The sequence below is a fragment of the Zootoca vivipara genome, chromosome 3 (genome assembly GCF_963506605.1).
Source record: "Zootoca vivipara chromosome 3, rZooViv1.1, whole genome shotgun sequence".
Classification (NCBI taxonomy): Eukaryota; Metazoa; Chordata; class Lepidosauria; order Squamata; family Lacertidae; genus Zootoca; species Zootoca vivipara.
In genome coordinates, this window is record NC_083278.1 from 1,642,489 (window position 1) to 1,662,680 (window position 20,192).

The 20,192-nt window shown below is 43.9% G+C and overlaps 1 protein-coding gene across 1 annotated transcript in view; it reads left to right on the plus strand.

The window, feature by feature from the left end:
• Positions 1–1,780: 1,780 nt before the first annotated feature.
• LOC118082805 (cysteine-rich venom protein helothermine-like) overlaps positions 1,781–20,192 on the plus strand; it is a 49,947-nt gene continuing 31,535 nt past the window's right edge. The window contains exon 1 of the mRNA XM_035110633.2: positions 1,781–1,839. The gene's annotated coding sequence lies outside the window, so the exon portion shown is untranslated. The remainder of the gene's footprint in view (positions 1,840–20,192) is intronic.

Here is a 20,192-nt window from a genome sequence, read left to right on the forward strand (position 1 = left end):
CATCACAAGACCTTGTTTGGCAAAAGATCTCCTCTGTGCTCCTGGACATTAAGCAAGTGTTAAAGCAAGATTCAAACAGCTGCAGGAGCTTAACAAATTATGGAGAGACAGAGACAGTACAAAAGACTTACAAATACAAACTCTGGAAGAAGAGGAACAGGAAGAATATAATGCCCCACAAGTGGGAGATGTGGGGCGAGACTTAGACTTTTCCCAAGGAGCCCTCAAGAAAGAAACAGCGGACACTTCTGAACTCCTAGTGAGAGGAGGAGTTCAGGGTAAAAGCTGCAAGACAGAAGGAAAAAAGAGGAAAAAAGAGAAAGACATGGAGATGGACAATGTAAAGATCCGGTTTCGAGACATAGAGGAGAAAAAGAGCGCAAAGGAAGAGGGGAGGGATTGGACAACAGGTGTAATCATGGTGGGGCGGCAGAATTTGTGGAAAGAACATTGGGGTTGGATTTGGGATAGGGTGGGAGTAGGATGAATAAGTAAAGAATATTTTCAATGGACTGATATGTATGGCTTGATTTGGGTATGATAAATGGAATTCACTGAAATGTCTAGAGGATTTGGCTACAGCAGTAGGGGGGACGGGATTAATTAATTAATGAGGAAGAAAGAGGATAGATTAATTGATTTAAAATTGAAATGTACACATTCTTGGTAAAAAAAATAAGTTAAGGGAAGAAATAAAAGATAGAAGAATTAAAATAGAGTCGATTTAAGTTAGAAAACCAAGAGGGTTTTCTAAACATGTCTTATCAGCTAAAAATGCCAAGCCAAAACAGCTGCTCTCCCAGTGCCTGTCCTCCAATTAAAATTCCAGTATATGGCTTTTAAGCACACAAAGAAGTAAAACAGATAAAGCAGATAAATAACATTAACTGCTTAGCCAACTGACTTTGAAACTTTAATACTATTAAACCACTGAGCCTAGGGCTTGCTGATCAGAAGGTCGGCGGTTCGAATCCCTGTGACGGGGTGAGCTCCCGTTGCTTGGTCCCAGCTCCTGCCAACCTAGCAGTTCGAAAGAACGTCAAAATGCAAGTAGATAAATAGGAACCGCTACAGCGGGAAGGTAAACGGCGTTTCCATGTGCTGCTCTGGTTTGCCAGAAGCAGCTTTGTCATGCTGGCCACATGACCTGGAAGCTATACGCTGGCTCCCTCGGCCAATAATGCGAGATGAGCGCGCAACCCCAGAGTCGGTCACGACTGGACCTAATGGTCAGGGGTCCCTTTACCTTTACTAAAGCTAGAACAGACTGGAAGTGCCTGTATTATAGGGTCCTTAGCAAGGGTCAGCAAACCTTTTCACCAGGAGGCCAGTCCACTGTTGGGGGGGTCAACAAATTCCTATGCCCCACAAATAACCCAGAGATGCATTTTAAATAAAAGGACACATTCTACTCATGTAAAAACATGCTGGTTCCCGGAAAGTCTGTGTGCTGGATTTAGAAGGGGCGGTTGGGCCAGATCCGGCCCCTGGGCCATAGTTTGCCTACCCATGGTCCTGAGAAATGTTGGGTAAAGACACCTCAATACCTTGCAAGTGAATTGAGCCTGATGATGATGATGATTATAATTATAATTATAATTATATCCCGTCCATCTGGCTCCCAGTGCAGGGTTGCCCTCAGATGTTTTCTAAAACCTACATAATTCTTTACCTCCTTGGCATCTGCTGGGAGGGCGTTCCACAGGGTGGAACCAAGAAGGCAGGCCCTCTGCCTGGTTCCCTGTAACCTCACTTCTCACAATGAGAGATCACCAGAAGACTTTTGGTGCTGGACCTCCATGTCTGGGCTGAACGGTGGGGGTGGAGACGCTCCTTCAGGTATACTGGGCCAAGGCCATTCTTTTGTATTTTTGTTCTGAAGTCCAAATACCAAATCTAACCTGGAGGGAGAGGATCGATATTTGGAATGTCCAGAAGGGAAGCTGTGTCCATCTGAGCTGTAGCAAAACCAAGAGTCTTGTGGCACCTTAAAGGCAAACAGTTTTATTATGTCTTAAGCATTGGTAGACTAGAGCAGACCCTCCAAGGGTCCCTATTTTCCAGGGACGTCCCTGATTTAGAGAAGCTGTCCCGGTTTCTGATTTGATCCTGGAATGTCCCACTTTTCCTTAGGATATCCCTATTTCATTGGAGAAATGTTGAAGGGTATGGAGTTATCCAACCCCCATACCATCTGAAGGCAATCCTGTGTAGGGAAGGTTATTTAAAAATGTTTTATTATGTTTTTATAGATGTTGGAAGCTGCCCAGAGTGACTGGGGCAACCCAGTAATATGTGTGGGGTATAAATAGTAAAATTATCATTATAGAATAGGATGTCCCTATTTTCATCAGAGAAATGTTGGAGGGTATGCTAGAGTCCATTGGATTTATGAAATATATTCCTCAACTGCAAATGCATACAAATAGGGGGCTACAAGGTTACTGAATTTCCTGTTTAACCTGAGGATGTTTGTAAGAGGATTTATTACAGTCTTATTTATGATTGAGCTATTCAGCTTTGTCCTTTAATTTGAAAACTGTGTTGACTTAACCTTTAATAAGAATGTTTGCTTTTTGTTATTTGATTAAAGGCTCCACCCATATTTTCTGCTACATTTGTGATCCATGAATGATATGTTCTATAAAGCAAAGGCTCTCATGTCATGTTAAATAACAGGTATATTGTGGAATAAGCTTACATGGGTATACAGGAAAGGCATTGTCAAACAGCGGGCAGCAAAAGGCTGTGAAGTGCCTGTGGCATTTCTGGGCAGTTTTGCCCTGGCATTGACCATATCCCCTCATTAGGAAAATTGTAATTATTATTTATCAAAATTGTATACCGCCTTTCATCCGCAGATCTCAGGGTGGTTTACAAAAAAATAATAATACAAAATACAAAATAAAATGCAAAGTATGTCATAAAAACAAGAATAAGAACCACAAACCACTAAGCCTCACTCTCCCACATCTTTCTCTTTATCGGAGACCCCGGAGAGCGGCTGCCAGCCCATGTCAGCAGTACTGAGCTGGATGAACTAATCGTCTCATGTTTTGTAAGGCAGCTGAACTTTGCCACATGCAATATTAACATATGCAACACAGGTGTATCAGACCTTATAGAAATTGCTCACCATTCATTTCCTGCTGAGGCCCTTATGCTTTTTAATTGGCTTCTTAAGCAAAGCTAGGTGCCAGAGTTGCATTCACAATTGTGTTGCATCCAGGCGCACAGCTCCATTGGCACAATGGGACTTTTGTTTCCTCTGCTTGTCTTACCTTTGTAAGAGGCAGAAAGGGGATAGAGTAGGCAGAATGTGCTACTAAAGGGAAATGCCGGTAAGCAGAGAGAAATCACATAATGCAGCCAAGGCAGCTCCTCCTTTGCTGTGTGTTTGCCTTAGATTCTCTCCAGCTTTCTGCCTGCTTCCAGGGGAGCTTTCAAACGCTTAATAGCCCATGCCTGGCTTACACATTGCTACTCCTTCTCTGCTAAGTGCAACAGGTAGTCAGACTGTAATTTTATACAGCGTGTAGCATTACTCGTTTTAAAATGATGACATTAAAGAGAATAACCAAAACTGTTCCCAATTATTATGCACCGAAACAAACACTTGATCTGAAGTCCTTTGTTCACTTTTTGCCCGTTTTATTTATTCAACAATGCCTAATAAAATACATTTCAGCATCAAAAACATTAATTATACCTGAAGATCAGGTGCATGAAAAGTTCCAAATGGCATCAGATCTTCCCTTTTACTAAAAAGAAGAAAATCCTTGCACTAGAAGCTTGAGCAACTCGTAAGGGAACAAAACTGAGCAAATAGAGGATGGGATGTGGATATATTTCAAGAGGATCTCATGATCCCCATAAGCTCAGGCAAAACAAATGAAATTCCTAGGTTATTTAAAAAAAGATTTGCAGGATTGCCTTCGGATTTATTGGTCTTTTGTTCTAATGAATGGGAAAACTATCAGGGAAGGCCAGAAGGATGTTTAAGCAATTGTTTAACTCAGGCTTTTTGCACTTGATGATGCTGACATTGCCTCATGACCAAAATTGTTCCCAGTCATTGAGCAGCAAAACAAACACTTGATTTGAAGTCCTCCCCCCCCCCACTTTTTGTTCATTTTATTTATTTCACAATGGCTGCTACAGGACACCGTAGAACTACAAACACTTTAGGAGATTCATTCAGATGCTTTGGGATGGTGCAAATTAGCTGGGTGCATTTTCATCTGGTTTTTTTTCTCAGTTATGAAACCAGGGGGAAAGGTATTGCTGTTTTTAGATAGATTCCCTACTACACGAGCAAGGGAAGAAAGAGAACTTTGTTTTTGTGTTGGAGAAGCTTGAAACAAATTGATCTACTTTCCAAAGCTGTAGATACAGGTACTACGTATGTTGAATCTTCTGGCTGGTGAGCAGCCCTATAAACTATGCCAGGAGGGCAGGGGGCGGGGGAGTACAACTCAACTAATTCTCCTCTCTCTCTCAAAAATGTTCAAAATCATCAACTATAAAATCGTCAACTATGCTATCCTTCTGGGACTGGAATTGTGCCATCTCGCTCCATTAGTTTTTTCTCCTGGTTGACTGGTCAGTTCCAGAAGGAAGTTCTGAAGGGCCTTTCTTCTGCCTGTGGCATATAATAATAATAATAATAATAATAATAATAATAATAATAATAATAATAATAATAATAATAATAATTTATTTATACCCCGCCCTCCCCAGCCAAGGCCGGGTCAGAATGGCTAACACCAAATATAAAACAACTACAGTGGAACCTCGGTTTATGAACACCTCGGTTTATGAATTTTCGGTTTACGAACACCGTAGACCCATCTGGAACGGATTAATTCACTTTCCATTACTTTCAGTGGGAAAGTTCACTTCAGTTTATGAACAGACTTTCGGAACCAATTACACCCATGCTTCGGGTTAAGTAAGCTTCAGGTTGAGTACTCCGCGGACCCGTCTGGAACAGATTAATCCACTTTCCATTACTTTCAATGGGAAAGTTCACTTCAGTTTATGAACGCTTCAGTTTATGAACAGACTTCCGGACCAATTGTGTTCATAAACCGAGGTGCCACTGTAGTTAAAAGACAACTCAACAACAAGACTAAATACATTAAAATTAAAATTTAAAATGCAGCCTCATACAAAAGGGAAAAAGAAAGGGAAAATGGGGGAGGGGATCAGACTGGCTCCAGGCCAAATGCCAGGCGGAACAACTCTGTCCTCTACAGGCCCTGCGGAAAAAAATAAGGGCCCACAGGGCCCTGGTCTCAAGAGACAGAGTGTTCCACCAGGTCAGGTCCAGTGTTGAGAGCCCTGGTTCTAGTTGAGGCAATACTCTAGTTCTAGAGCAGTACTCTCTCCTTTCACCTGATTCAAGAGTCGTGGCAGAAGTGCTGAACAGATGGAGTGAGCCAGGGACGTCTTTACCACTGAGGGTAGTGGTGCAGGGAACCAGGGCGCCAAGGTCTGGGGGGGTTCCAGAGAGTCCAGGGAGAGTGTGGGGAGGTAAGCAAGGCAGAGCAGGGGTTCCGTTCCTGCACTGCGTGCCTCCAGCACCCTGCGGTCATCCCTGCGGCAGGAAGGCTCCAGATGCTTTCCCGCAGTCCGGAGCTCTCCCCGCTGGCACCGTGGTGGCGATCTAGCCACAAGGTTGGAGCCACTCTCTATCCCCTCCCCCCCCCACCCCTCCGAGCTCTTTCCACAAGAAAGGAAGAGACGGAGCCTTGTTGTGCGCGGAAGGCGGAGAAGGTGAGCGGAAAAGGTGGGAATAAATTTGCTCTTTCCCTCAAAATTCATCCCAGACCCTAAAGGCTATCCCCTCCCCCCCTCACAGAAGGGTACATCAAACTCTGGGATCAGGTTGGGGAGACATCTAGGAGTTCTTTTGAAGCCCAAGGCAGGGAGGGCCCCAATCCCTCACAACCGCCTTTACTCTTTACTCTGAAGTAAGTCCCACGCGGTTCAACGGAGGTCTTTCCTAGGGTCGTGTAAATTATGTATTGCTGGCAAGGGGCGGGGGGGGGGAGGAAGCTTGCTTCAGAGTTTTGTTTTGTTTTGCTCTTGCATTCAAACCTGCTTAGGATCACACTGCGCGTGCTTTAGATACACAGGGCATTTTCAATCAACAAGCAATGGGGAATGGTATCCTACATTCGCCCCGTGGCACCCACACACTGAGATCGCTCCACTTGGCAAAAGCAATCTGCCTTCTTAAGCCATTAAAAAAAATCCCCACCTTTGCCAGAATAAATACAACATCAGTCCCCTGAAATGTTCAGACAAGCGACTATGTATATCGACATTTTTCACACCAGTGCTCCGTGCAAACTTTAGACCTCGCGGCAGCACTGTAAAAAGGTCAGCAACTCTGGGAAAGGGGGGGGGGCACCAGAGGGATCTTTGAACCATGGCGCTGGATAGGCTCCCTGGGAGGAGCTGTAATGGCTGGTGCCACTGGTCAAGGAAGAGCTGTTCAACCTGCTCATCATTGGGTAGCACTCCCTGTTAAGGATAAGCACACAACTTTTGGTTCTATTCAAGCCAGCCTTTATCACAATTTAGACTGCTGTACCAGCAATAGCTAAGGACCCAGGTGGCACTGTGGTTAAACCACTGAGCCTAGGACTTGCTGGTCAGAAGGTCGGCGGTTCGAATCCCTGTGACGGGGTGAGCTCCCGTTGCTCGGTCCCAGCTCCTGCCAACCTAGCAGTTCGGAAGCACGTCAAAATGCAAGTAGATAAATAGGAACCGCTACAGCGGGAAGGTAAACAGCGTTTCCATGTGCTGCTCTGGTTTGCCAGAAGCGGCTTTGTCATGCTGGCCACATGACCTGGAAGCTATACGCCGGTTCCCTCGGCCAATAATGCGAGATGAGCGCGTAACCCTTGAGTCGGTCACAACTGGACCTAATGGTCAGGGGTCCCTTTACCTTTACCTTTACCAGCAATAGGCTTATTACAATGTTCAGTGATGCCCTTGGAATCGGCAGGGTTTGCCTTTAAAGGAGACTCAGCAACTTCACCTTTTTCAGAAGTAACAGAGCAATCCTAAGTACAAGAAGCTGACAGAATTTTCAGCAGCTTAAATTAAGCAGGTCTAAATTATCCCTACCCTGTTCAAAAGTGCCAATTCAACTGAAAAGAAAATAGAGTTTTACATATGCCACTCTTTTCGCCAGTGTATGTTCTGCTGAGTTGCCAGGTCAAATGACCAAGCTGAATGCTGTTAGGATCCAACATAAGTCTCTACCCCTGCCCAGGTCCTGCCACTTCCACTCCCTCCTCTCCTCCCCAACATCCATTTTTTCAAAACTTATGCCGGCATAAGAGCCCCTGGCCTCAGCTCAGCTAACTGAGCCCCAGCTGGGCCGAGATGAGGGAGTTATGTTAGCATTTCTGTGGCTGAGCTAGAATGTGGGGCTTCAGTCAGGAAAGACCGGCTGAGTTGGGAATTGGCCAGATAAGCAGGAGATCCGCTAGATCCTAAGTCAGGCACCCTGAGGGATCTTGGGTTGGGATTGCTCCCTAAAATGCTAAAGTGCTAGCTGGTCTTAAAAGAGTTTCACCATGTTTTGGGGCACCTGTAATAAAACTCTTTGTGGAAAGGGAACAGGCATGGGCATACCCAGCATGGGGCAGGGGCGGCAGCTGCCCCCTAGAAGCAGGGCAGCTGGAGAGGACAGGCAGGGACACAGCCTGCTTGGCTGAAGCGTAACGGCAGCAGCGCCAGCGAAGCTGCCTCCATTGAAAAAAATCTGGACCTGGACCTGGGCCATGGAGCATTGTGGGGCAGCACTTTCTGTGCTGTGCTCTCTGTGACTTGAAAGAGTGTGGGCTGAAGTTAGCCCAGGTCCAGGTCCAGGTTTCCTTCAACGGAGGCAGCTTTGCTGCTGCTACCTCGTTTTAGTCACTGCTGCTATTAAAGGAGCAGGCGAGGCAGGAGTGCAAGCGCGGGTGGCTCCATGTGCTGCCTTGCAAACGCCCCCCTTTCCTCTGGGGGCGTGGATGTTGACCATGCCTCTGTTGGATTTTGTTTTGAATAGTCATTACTTTCATGCTGGTCTAATGTAAACACTGTCTGTTTAAGAGAAACAGGTGCAAGCGTTTCTCTTAATTGCTCACAGGCGTGGGCTCTGTTTTTTGTATATAAGGCTCTGCCAGAAAGCCGCCTGCATCTCTCTTTGTTAGATCTTGCAGTTTGATGCATTTCGTTATGGGTCACACTCTGTTCGTTCTTAGTTTAAGAGATTCCTTTAGTTAAACCTTAGTATAATTACTTTGTTTGCTGATAGCTCTCGGGTAGTTTAATGAGAGTTTTGTGGGAGGTTTTTGTGGGAGGTTTTGGATGTGGAAGAAAGTATTTATTTTTAGTTTAAAGCCTTTAGAGACAGTTTGTTTTTCAGTTGAAGAAACCCATCAGTTTGTTTTTCATCTGTATGCTTTGACAAGCATACAGCTAGTAAGGGGTTTCACACAAGGGAAATAATACCCTACACTCTTGGTGGTGTTTTGCTTAGCCAGGTCAACTTCTAACTGCGCATACTCTGCGTGAAGCATATTTTAAGGGGCCACTGGAAACAGGGTGATTTGTGTACCCAGTTATTCCCAATATTATTATTTTACTTGATATATTACATTCCAATAGGTTATGGGCCCAGCAGGCTGGTTTTGGGACCTGCATTTATAGAAGTTTGTAGCTAAGACATCCCAGAGAAAAACATAGTCTATCTTCCCACAGAGAAAGTGGAAGGCTGTGGCTGTGGCTGTGTGCATAGTAATTACTGCAGCTGTGAAAGAGCTGAAACCTGAGAAAGCCCTGGGCTATTTGGTTAGAAAGGAAGCTGCTGAAAGGCAGGGAACGCTGAGTAGTTTAAACCAGTGCTGTGAGTAAGCAGTGTACATTCCTACCATGGCAGAGGGGACATTTTCTCAAGGAATTCCTTTTGAGAGGCTAAATGACAAAAACTATGCACAGTGGTGCCTGAAAGCCAAAGCATATTTAAAAAGAGAAGGTCTATGGACAGTAGTTTAAAACCCACTAAATGATGATCCCACAGAAGAGGAACTTAGGCAAGATGAGATAGCCAGTTCCACTCTCATTTTGAGTATTATGAACTCCCAACTACCACATGTTCAAAATTTAGTTACAGCAAACGAAATTTGGGTGGCATTAAGGGACATTTATGTTAGACAAACTGCTGGAAGCAGAATTGGGCTAACGCGTGTTTTGTATAACACAAAGCTTGCTCCAGGACAATGTGTGAAGGAGCATTTATTGAAGCTGACTGCACTTTTTGCAGAATTGCAGACAGTAGGCGTTGAGATAGATGATGAAAATAGAGCTTACACAACTCTTAGTTCTCTAGACTCTTCTTGGGAAAATCTTGTTCAAACACTTGAGTCTATGCCTAGGCAGGAACTCACTATGGGGTATGTCTATGGGAGGCTTGTTACTGAACAAGAAAGACGTTCAAGACAAAAGAAAGAAGGTTCTAAAGGGGTTCTACGCCCTCAGTCAGGAGCTGTTAGAGCTTCTACAGGTCCTAATTGTGAGTGGGATGAGAAGGCATTTATTGTGCACAGATGCTATCAATGCCAAGACCCCACACATTTAATTCGTGACTGCCCTCATCCTGAAAGAGGAGCAAGTTCACATGGAAGTCAGAAAAAGAAAAAGAAGTTTTCTGGAAAGAAACAAATTAAAACTCTGTTTGTTGTTGCCAAAGTAGCAGACTCTGAGGGGGTTGTTTCACAGTCATGGGTTATTGACTCAGCCTCAACCAGACATTTAGTTAATTCCCCTGCTTGTATTAGCAAGAAGGCTAAACTTGACAAATCATATGTCTGTCTTGCAGATGGAGGGAAGAAAGCAATAACAGCTCATGGTTACACATATATACAGTGTCTAAGTACAAACCTTGAGGTTTATTGTGTTACAGGGTTAGAAAATAATTTAATGTCAGTATCCTGTTTATCAGAAGCTGGTTTTGAGGTAGTGTTCAGAAAAGGCTATTGCCAAATTAAGAAAGAGTCCAAGGTGTTTGCCACTGCTACAAAAGTTAATGGTTTGTATGTTTTAGTTGATACAGCTTTTGTTAACCACCCATGTGAGGTTCAAGCCAAGTGTGCTAACACTCCCCAGCACCAGAAATGTGCCCATTTATGGCATAGATGCGTGGGCCATTCAAACTGGAAAAATGTTAAAAAGTTGGAGTCTTTTGCTACTGGGTGTAAATTAGAGGCTTGTGGAAAATATTTGGATTGCAGAGCCTGTAAGGCGTCGAAGGTGCATTCATGTTCATATCCTGAAAGTACTAGAAAAAGTGATAAGCCATTCCAACTGGTCCATACTGATTTAATTGGTCCTATGGTAAATCCCAGCATAGGAGGAGCTAAATATGTGCTCACAATTATTGACGATAAAACAAGATTTTGTTGGGCATATCTCCTTAAACAGAAGAGTGAAACAGCTGAAGTGATTAAGAATTGGGTGAAATTTGTAGAGAGACAATATTCTTTTAAAGTTTGTAAAGTGCAAAGTGACAGAGGGGGAGAATATATGAGTGGCAGTTTTCAAGCATGGCTTAGAGGAAAAGGTATTTGTCACAGAACCACAAATCCGTGCTCCCCACAAGAAAACGGTGTAGCTGAAAGGAAAAATAGATATCTTCAGGAAATGATGGAAGCCATGTTATTTGACTCCCAGCTTCCACAACAGTTTTTTTGGGGGAAGCAATTTTATGTGCTAATTATATCCAGAATAGATTATTTAATTCTTCAGTTCAAAACACCCCATATTTTCTGTTATATGGAAAGAAACCTCCAGTTGATCATTTTAAAGTTTTTGGTTGTGAAGCCTGGGTCTTAATCCCATGTGCGCAGAGGCGAAAAGGCGAACCCAAATCCCAAAAAATGCGTTTTTGTGGATATCAAAGTCTAGCCAAAGGGTGGAGATTTATTAATCCTGATAAAGACCAAACACAAGTAATTGTTAGCAGAAGTGCGGAATTCTGTGAACAGAATGGATGGGCACACCTGCATGGTAATCCTGATATTCTGTTCTTAGATAAAAAATTTACGACTCACCCTAAGAAGAGGGAACACCCTAAATCTGACTAAGAGGGTGATACAGAGTTAGATGATGGTGCTGTTGATCAGTTAAATCATTCATATTCACTTGAAAATGATGTAAAAGTGGAGGAGGAAGTAATTCCTGATTTACCTAGACGGTCCGAAAGGACAACGAAAGGGAAACCACCTGATAGGTTTGGTGCCACGAATGTAAGAGTTTGTTGTGTCACCTGTGAACCAGAATGTTATCAGGATGTATTAAGTTTACCCAAACAAGAGAAAGATATGTGGCAAAAGGCAATGGAAAAAGAAATGAAGTCTCTTAAAGACCTTGGAGTATATTCTGTCACATCACTGCCGGAAGGCAAGGAGGCAGTAGGGTGCAGATGGGTCTATAGAGTTAAGAGGTCTGCCACGGGAGAAGCACAATGTAAAGCACGTTTAGTGGCGAGAGGGTTTACGCAAAAACCAGGCATCCATTACATGGCTGTTTACTCTCCCACAGCTAGGAGTGATACGATGAGAATGCTGTTAGTCTATGCAGCACAAACAGGGTTAAAGGTCAACCATTTTGATGTTGACACAGCCTATTTAAATTCACCTTTGGAAGAATAAATTTATATGCAACAACCTTTAGGGTTTAAAGAAGGAAAACTTGGACAAGTTTACCGGTTGCATAAATCCATATATGGCCTGTCACAGTGGCCGGAGCGGGCTACTTCAGAGTAACGACTCTATACAGCTCTGCATTTTATCTTTTATTGGTGCTGCGTATTTACAGTGTTGAAGGCAATGCTATTTACAAGGACACATCTTCTCAGCTTGAATCAGAACCTCCGAATGGCGTTTGGCGCGTTTTTCTCCAACATAACAACTTTGGTAGACCCATCCTCTTCCCTCTCCGCTTTCTGCGCAATTCTGGAGTTGGGGGGATGGGTCTGCCCCCCTTGCTTGCCCCTTCCTGTCCCACCTGGGACCCTGGCTCCGCTACCTTGTCTGAGCCTCGGACACGACTTCCTGCTTCCCCACTGGAATCGGAACTCTCCCTGCTTTCCCCTGCGCTCGGGGATGGGCTTGAACTCAGGAGGGGAGGGACTTCGCAATATCCCCTGTCCCTCACATGGCCTAAAACAATCGGCTAGAAACTGGAATATTTTTCTAGATAATGTGCTTACAAGCTTGGGATTTAAAAGTTGTGTGGCCGACAATTGTTTATATGTAAGAGGTTCAAATAATAAAAAAGAACTAGTTTTGGTTTTTGTTGATGATATGATTTACGTAGCTGAAACTGAAGCCCAAATTCAAACTTTTGCAAAACGGCTACAAGGTCACTTTAAGATTAAAAACCTAGGGGAAATACATGAGTACCTAGGAGTGCAAATCACAAGAAGTGAGGATGGAAGTTTTCTGTTAAATCAAACAAGTAAAATTGAGCTACTACTACAAAGATTTAACATGTCTGAGTGTAAAAGTGTGCAGACACCTATGGAAGTAGATTTTATAAAAAGTGCTCAATCTGAAAATGATGTAAGGTTTGAAAGTCCTGAGTTATATCAGTCTGCTATAGGAAGTTTATTATATTTATCCGTGTGGAGTAGGCCGGATTTATCTTATGCAGTTGGTATACTCAGCAGATCAGTTTCTGAACCAAAGAAACATGATTGGCTTGGAGTAAAACGTATTTTCCGTTATTTAAAAGGCACCAAAGATTTTTGCCTAAAGCTATCATATTCTGGAACTGAACTAATTAGTTGTTTTGTTGATAGTGACTGGGCAAACTTGCCAGACCGAAAATCAGTATCCGGTTTGGTCATCAAATTTGGAGACTCCTTGATAGGATGGAGTTCGAGGAAGCAGGGTCTGATAACTTTGTCTTCTACAGAAGCTGAGTTCTGTGCTCTTTCGGAATTATGCAGAGAGCTAGAATATTAGTTTGGTTAATGATGTTCAAGGAACGTGTGTGTTATCCATTATGGTCTGGGAAGACTGTCAACCCTGTATATCTTTGGCCAAGACAGGAAATTTTAAATTCAGAACAAAACACGTGGATATACATTTCCAAAATGTTTGCCAACAGTTTAAGAGAGGTCTCATTCAGTTAAAGTACTGTCCTACAGAAGATAACGTAGCCGACGGTCTAACCAAGCCTCTAACTTTTCAGAAACACAGTGATTTGTGCAAGCACCTAAATATGGGAAGATATAAGTAAGATACCAATGTTCAGTATTTAGACAATAGACCGGGAGAGGGTGTTGGATTTTGTTTTGAATAGTCATTACTTTCATGCCGGTCTAATGTAAACACTGTCTGTTTAAGAGAAACAGGTGCAAGCGTTTCTCTTAATTGCTCACAGGCGTGGGCTCTGTTTTTTGTATATAAGGCTCTGCCAGAAAGCCACCTGCATCTCTCTTTGTTAGATCTTGCAGTTTGATGCATTTCGTTATGGGTCACACTCTGTTCGTTCTTAGTTTAAGAGATTCCTTTAGTTAAACCTTAGTATAATTACTTTGTTTGCTGATAGCTCTCGGGTAGTTTAATGAGAGTTTTGTGGGAGGTTCTTGTGGGAGGTTTTGGATGTGGAAGAAAGTATTTATTTTTAGTTTAAAGCCTTTAGAGACAGTTTGTTTTTCAGTTGAAGAAACCCATCAGTTTGTTTTTCATCTGTATGCTTTGACAAGCATACAGCTAGTAAGGGGTTTCACACAAGGGAAATAATACCCTACACTCTTGGTGGTGTTTTGCTTAGCCAGGTCAACTTCTAACTGCGCATACTCTGCATGAAGCATATTTTAAGGGGCCACTGGAAACAGGGTGATTTGTGTACCCAGTTATTCCCAATATTATTATTTTACTTGATATATTACATTCCAATAGCCTCCTGGGGGGATCCTGGCCAAATCATTGCCAGCTAGCCAATCGGGTGGCTAGGGGGCGTGGCTGGTGTGCCCCCCTAGCTTTGATCCTGGGTACGCCCATGGGAACAGGGTATTTGACTGACTGACTGACTGCTCCTTCATCAGCTTTCCCACTCCTAGGGATGACCCTTGGAGGCCCTACAGGGAATATGTATTTATTAGTAAATCAAGATCTATTAGTAATAAATCATGAGTGATTTATTTTGTGTGTTACTTGTTTGTTAAAACAGGAGATGTGTGTTTGTGTATAATGAAATAATAAAGAGAGTAGCCGAGGTGGTAGAGCATGAGACATCAGTACTGACCCCCTTCCATGCCTGCTCCCTGTGATGCATATAGGGAGACTTAAATGCCACTTGAAGAAACAACAGACAACAATCCTCTGAACAGCCAGCCACTCAGAACACCATGTGGCATAAGTCCATTTGTGTTTGATGCTATCTTCCTGACTGTTCTGCAGAGCAAGCTCATGGTGGTCATGCTGACATTTAATAGCTATAACATCATCAAAATTTTGCAGTCAGCGTAATGCAGAAGATATCCAGCAGATACCTAAATGTGCTTTAAGTCACACTGACTGCTTAGCATTTGCACTGCTCACATTGGGGGTGCTGAGCCAAAATACATAACGTCAGAGCATCAGAGGGACAATGGTTGCATTGTTTAATGTTCTTTCATATTAAACAGTCCTGAAGATGGAAAATGTACAGGGTACTCAGCTACATTAGTTTTAAAAAGTTAAAAAATATATATAAATGTATTATAACACTGTCACACCAGATGGCGCTGGAGAGCTGAAATTGGAACTCTATGAAATTTTCCATTGTGAGCTTTTTTCAGAGCATTTTCAGAGTGTTTTTATAGCTGTATAGATGCAGCCCGCAGTTTGGTCAGACTCATGTTGGTAGCTTCGATAACACTGTCCAACCATCTCATACTCTGTCGTCCCCTTCTCCTTGTGCCTTCCATCTTTCCCAACATCAGGGTCTTTTCCAGGAGTCTTCTATTCTCATGAGGTGGCCAAAGTATTGGAGCCTCAGCTTCAGGATCTGTCCTTCCAGGGAGCACTCAGGGCTGATTTCCTTCAGAATTGATAGGTTTGATCTTCTTGCAGTCCATGGGACTCTCAAGAGTCTCCTCCAGCACCATAATTCAAAAGCATCAATTCTTCAGCGATCAGCCTTCTTTATGGTCCAGCTCTCACTTCCATACATCACTACTGGGAAAACCATAGCTTTAACTATACGGACCTTTGTAGGCAAGGTGATGTCTCTGCTTTTTAAGATGCTGTCTAGGTTTGTCATTGCTTTTCTCCCAAGAAGCAGGCGTCTTTTAATTTCGTGACTGCTGTCACCATCTGCAGTGCTCAAGGAACCCAAGAAAGTAAAATCTCTCACTGCCTCCATTTCTTCCCCTTATATTTGACAGAGGGAGACAGAACTTACTGTTGTTCTTGTGAATGTATGTGGCTTATGCAAAAAATAAGGCATATTTTCCTGGGGAATTCCTTTTTTAAAATAATAGTTTTTATTAAAGGTTTTCTTGGTTTACAAAAGTTTGTGCCTGAGCCCCCACCTCCTCTCAGCCCAATCTGTAAAGCTGAGCCGAAATGCTGTGGAGAGGGAAGATTTCCCAGGTGCAGTAGCAGTGTAGCCGTCGCTAGATGGTACTGTTTTGCAACTTCTATGCTCCCAGCATCTTCGGCTGTCTGAGTTTTGTGTTCAGGAACAGTGGGTTTTACCTGCTTTACCTGCCATAGGTGTGACATCTGTCCAATCTAAGTGCATGCAAACACTCACATATTTGCATGTGACCTCGTGGTGAAATTTGAACGTGATCGGGCAAGCAGTTTCAGAGAAAACTTGGCTTTAACAAACATGGACCTTCTCCATTTTTATATATGACATGTAAAGAAGGGGGTTATAAGGCCAAAAGGTGTGGGGGGGGACTTCTGAATGTAGAAGGAAAAGCAGAAAGATTCCCACACACACACACACACCCTACCTCCAGTCAAACTAATTGTATGCGTAGGATACCAAATATAGCTAAGTAGCTAAGAAGAAGCATTATACCAACAGATGAACAAACTGTCCTTAGAACAAGCAGTCATAGGGGCAGAAGTGAATGTACCTCTATCGTTTGAAGTTCTGCACTATATCATAACAAACATAGGTCCAGTAAGCCAGGTTTGTGGCCCTCAGGGATTAGCAGGCAAAAGGAAACAAAGGTTTCACAACCTGTCCAATTATAGCTTTGATTGATCTCAATGGGGGACTATCACACCACACAACCAGGCATTGTTGCCATTTGTCACCAGAAAACTAATGGCTACTTTCCCCTTCATGTAGATCACTCCCCTAAAAGCCCTCCACCCATCCAAACGAGTAAAAATATTCCCCCTTCCTGGAAAATAATAGCCCATTCCATTATTGAGAGAGGCTGCTATTTTCCCACGTACGCTTACTGAAATCTCTTCCACTAATATTGCTCTCCCTCTGTCATCACTGTTAACCAGTCATTCATTGATGTGGCTTGGGGAAAAGGCTAAAGCTGGGTATGGTTAGTCTGGGTAAAAGAAGAGTGTTTTCTCCTGCTTCAGAGGGTAGGACCTGAACCAACAAATTCAAGCTACAAGAAAGGAGGAAGAACTTTCTGATGGTGAGAGCTGTTCAGCAGTGGAACGGACTCCCTTGGAGGGTGGTAGACTCTCCAAAGTCGGAAGGCCATCTGTCATGGATGCTTTAGTTGACATTCTTGCACTGCAGGGGGTTGGACTAAGTGTCCCTCTGGGTCCCTTCCAACTCTACAATTCTATGATTCTATGACACTGATTACTCTGACCAGCCTGTCTGTTCATCTGGATGGAGAACTGTGGGCTTAAATGGATGCTCCCTGCATGGTTCTTCTCCACTCTTCACCAGCAGATGGAGCTGTGCACACAGAACCCTTTCCAAAGGTATTAAAATAATGTCAAGCACCTGTTTGGGAGGGTCACCAAGGGGACTGAATTTAGTCCTCTTCCCTGCTCCTATTTTCAGCAAAGTAGCTTGTAGGCACTGGAAGGCTACAAAAACAATCAGTGACTGGAAAACAGATTTTACAGTTAATTAATGAGGAGCTGAATAGAATGAAAGATGAAGTACGCAACCCACAAACAAACAAATTATAGATAGAATGGAAGACCACTTAGAACAAATGGGAAATAGTAGAAAAGACTGCATTAAGATTAAAAGGATAACTGAAAAAGCAGAAGGAGATAATGTAGTTTCTTATCATGTTGACTTAATTGTTTCCATAGCAGATTTGGCTAATAAAATTATTGCTGCAGCCTACTATTTAAATTCAAAAATAGTGTATACAGCTAGATAGAGATAGTCAAGATATATTTCAGAGCATTAACTCGAGAGACATGTTTTACGAGTCATCCAATATCTTAATGATATTAAAATTGATGGTAATGTGATCAACTTCCTAGCAGACATTTCCTGTTACTCTGAGCTAAATCAAACTGAGGTTCAAGCATTAAATGATTCACATATTCCATTTGTCCAACGTAGTACTATCACTAATTTTTCAAATATTCCAAAATTATATTTAATTGACACTCACAGCACCCTGTGTTGGAGGGAGTCTGAGTGTTAGTAGGCTTGACCTGGGAAGCAGAAGAGAATCAAAATATATTAAAGAAATAATGTTAAAGAAAAATCTGTTATCACTGGGGGTTTTTTTCTCCTAATAGATTGTTAAGAAAAAAATATGAGTGAAATAAAATGTTTGAGTCTTAGGGTGAGAGCCGATATAGTGCAAGCAGGCATCCTCTGAAATGGGATTTCTCTTTCGACTCCCCCATCCCTACAACCTTCTGTGCCCTGCAATCTACTCCAGAACAGATTTTGGAGGCACCTGAGCAGCTGGAGGGGAAAGAAAAGAAACTGGAACTACTGTTGTGGAAAGGATGCTCCATTGTGCAAATGGGCAGACACTGGATGCCACTCATCATGTCCAATGACTTAACTCTTCAGTTAAAAGAATCCAGATTATGCAATTCTTGGAAAAGGGGAAAGGCAATAAAATATTTCTGCAGACACTCACATGAAAGAGATGCAACAAGACTATATGAAACCTCCTTAGCTAGTGCAAATCTATGTTTCTTGTGTGACAACTAAGACTAATGATGTGCTAATATATGCTAAAACTTCAATTCATTTCTAGTTTTTAGTAAGTGTAAGAGATAATGAGGGACACTGTATTATGAATAAAAAGATTCTGGGTATTCTGTTCATTTATTTTCTAAAAGTTATGTTCCTTTTAATTGTAAAAAAGGGGGGGGGAAACTCATAGTAGATATGATGCTGGTCACATTATGCACCAGATTCAAAATAAAGTGTCATTTCATTTCCCTCCAACCTCACTATTTACAGTGTTCTTCTTATAATAAATATAAATATGTAACTGAAACCAAGCTTATGAGGAATATCTGTGGTTGGGAGGGAAGATGGTGGGGAGAGGGGGAGAGGAGGCCCATATTGGGTGATAGGTCAAGCGTCAAGGCCCATGACATCCCACACCACTGGGCAAAGATTGGGGTGGCCTGTAACACTGGCGTCAGGGTGGGATCTATGTTTCCAAGTGGAAAAGGCCTGTGAGCAATGTGTAAAGTAAAAGGGGGGGAGGAAGGGAGAAACAGCAACACACCTTGAGCAGTTCAGGCTGATACTGGAGCAGCGAAGCCAGCAGCAAAAGGAGCAGTTTGAGAAAATGGAACAGTGGCAGAACTATTGGTCCAGTGAAATGAAACAACTGCAAGCAGAGTGCATGAGAAGCCTCCTTGTGGAGAAAGCTGTGATTGCATGTGAGGGAAGAGTCATGCCTTACAAAATACTGCAAGGGGGCCACCCAAGACCGCAGCTGGAGGTCCAGAGAGTGGTAGAGCAGCTGAGGGGCTTAGACAGTGAAGAAAAGCAGTCTGTAGCTGAAGGTGAGAGGGAAGATGGCATCTCGGAGAAGGATGAGCTGTCTCGATTTGGGGAACAGAACTGGAAGTGCATGTGAGCAGGGCAGTCTCGAGCAGGTCGGGCGCCCTGGCGCTGAGGTGCGGAGATCGCTCCGGTGCCCCCGCCCTCGTAGCGCGCAGCGCCCTGCCTACCGGCCCAGCACCCTAGCACCCCACGCCACCAGGACTATACCTAGAATATAGTCATGTGAGCATGCATGTGAGCATGCATGTGAGCATGCATGAAGAGCAGTGGATGACTGCTGGATCGGTGCCAGCAGGGGTGCCAGGAAAAGGGAAGCAGATGGCTTCTGCTGAATGCATGATGTGGAGCTAAGTGGGGCCACACTGTGCTGCCTGCCCAGCCATGCAGTGGGAAGCCCAGCTGGCTGATGCCACTCTGCTTTGAGGGGAACACTCACAGCACCCTGCAAGCCCAAGGCCGCTTTGCGAGGCTCACTAAAACAGTGCTGGGGGTGCAGGGTGCCATGAGCTGTTGTGGCCTCCAGCTGGAGCAGTGACATTGGGTGAGATGGCTGGGGGGGGGTCATTGCCCCAGGCGCAGTTTGGGGGGCACATTCCTCATGGCGCCCTGCCACAGCATGAGCTGTTGCATCCGTCTCACACTGTCCTCCAGCTGGGGGGTGCCTTGAGAAGGACCCAACAACTCATGACATCCTGGGACCCCAGCACTGTTTTTGTGGGTCTCGCAAAGTGGCACTGGGCTCGCAGGGTGCCATGAATGAGCCCCTCAAAACAGGGTGGCATTAGCTATGTCAGCCAGCCAGGCTTCCCACTGCATGTCTGGGCAGCGTGGCCCCACTTAGCTCCAGTGGGTGGGGGTCTCTCCAACAGTGCACTGTGCCCCCACAGCACACCCACCCTAGACACCAGTAGGGGACACTCTGACAATGGAATGTGCCTCTAGGAGTGAAACCGAACCGCTGAATTAATAGCACCGAAGAGACCACTCTGGGGCGCAAGCCTGGGCATTGTGCCTGGAGGTCCTGGACCTGGAAGGTGGAGCACCAGCTTGGTTGTAGGAGTTGCCAGAAGGAGGCATACAAAGCGCCACACAACTGCCTTAGGGACTCCACCCTGGATTTGTGTAGGGTTTACTCTTTTACCCTTTATTCTCCCAAATATATCCCAGCAAAGGGAGCAAGTTAATAAGATCTCTTTATA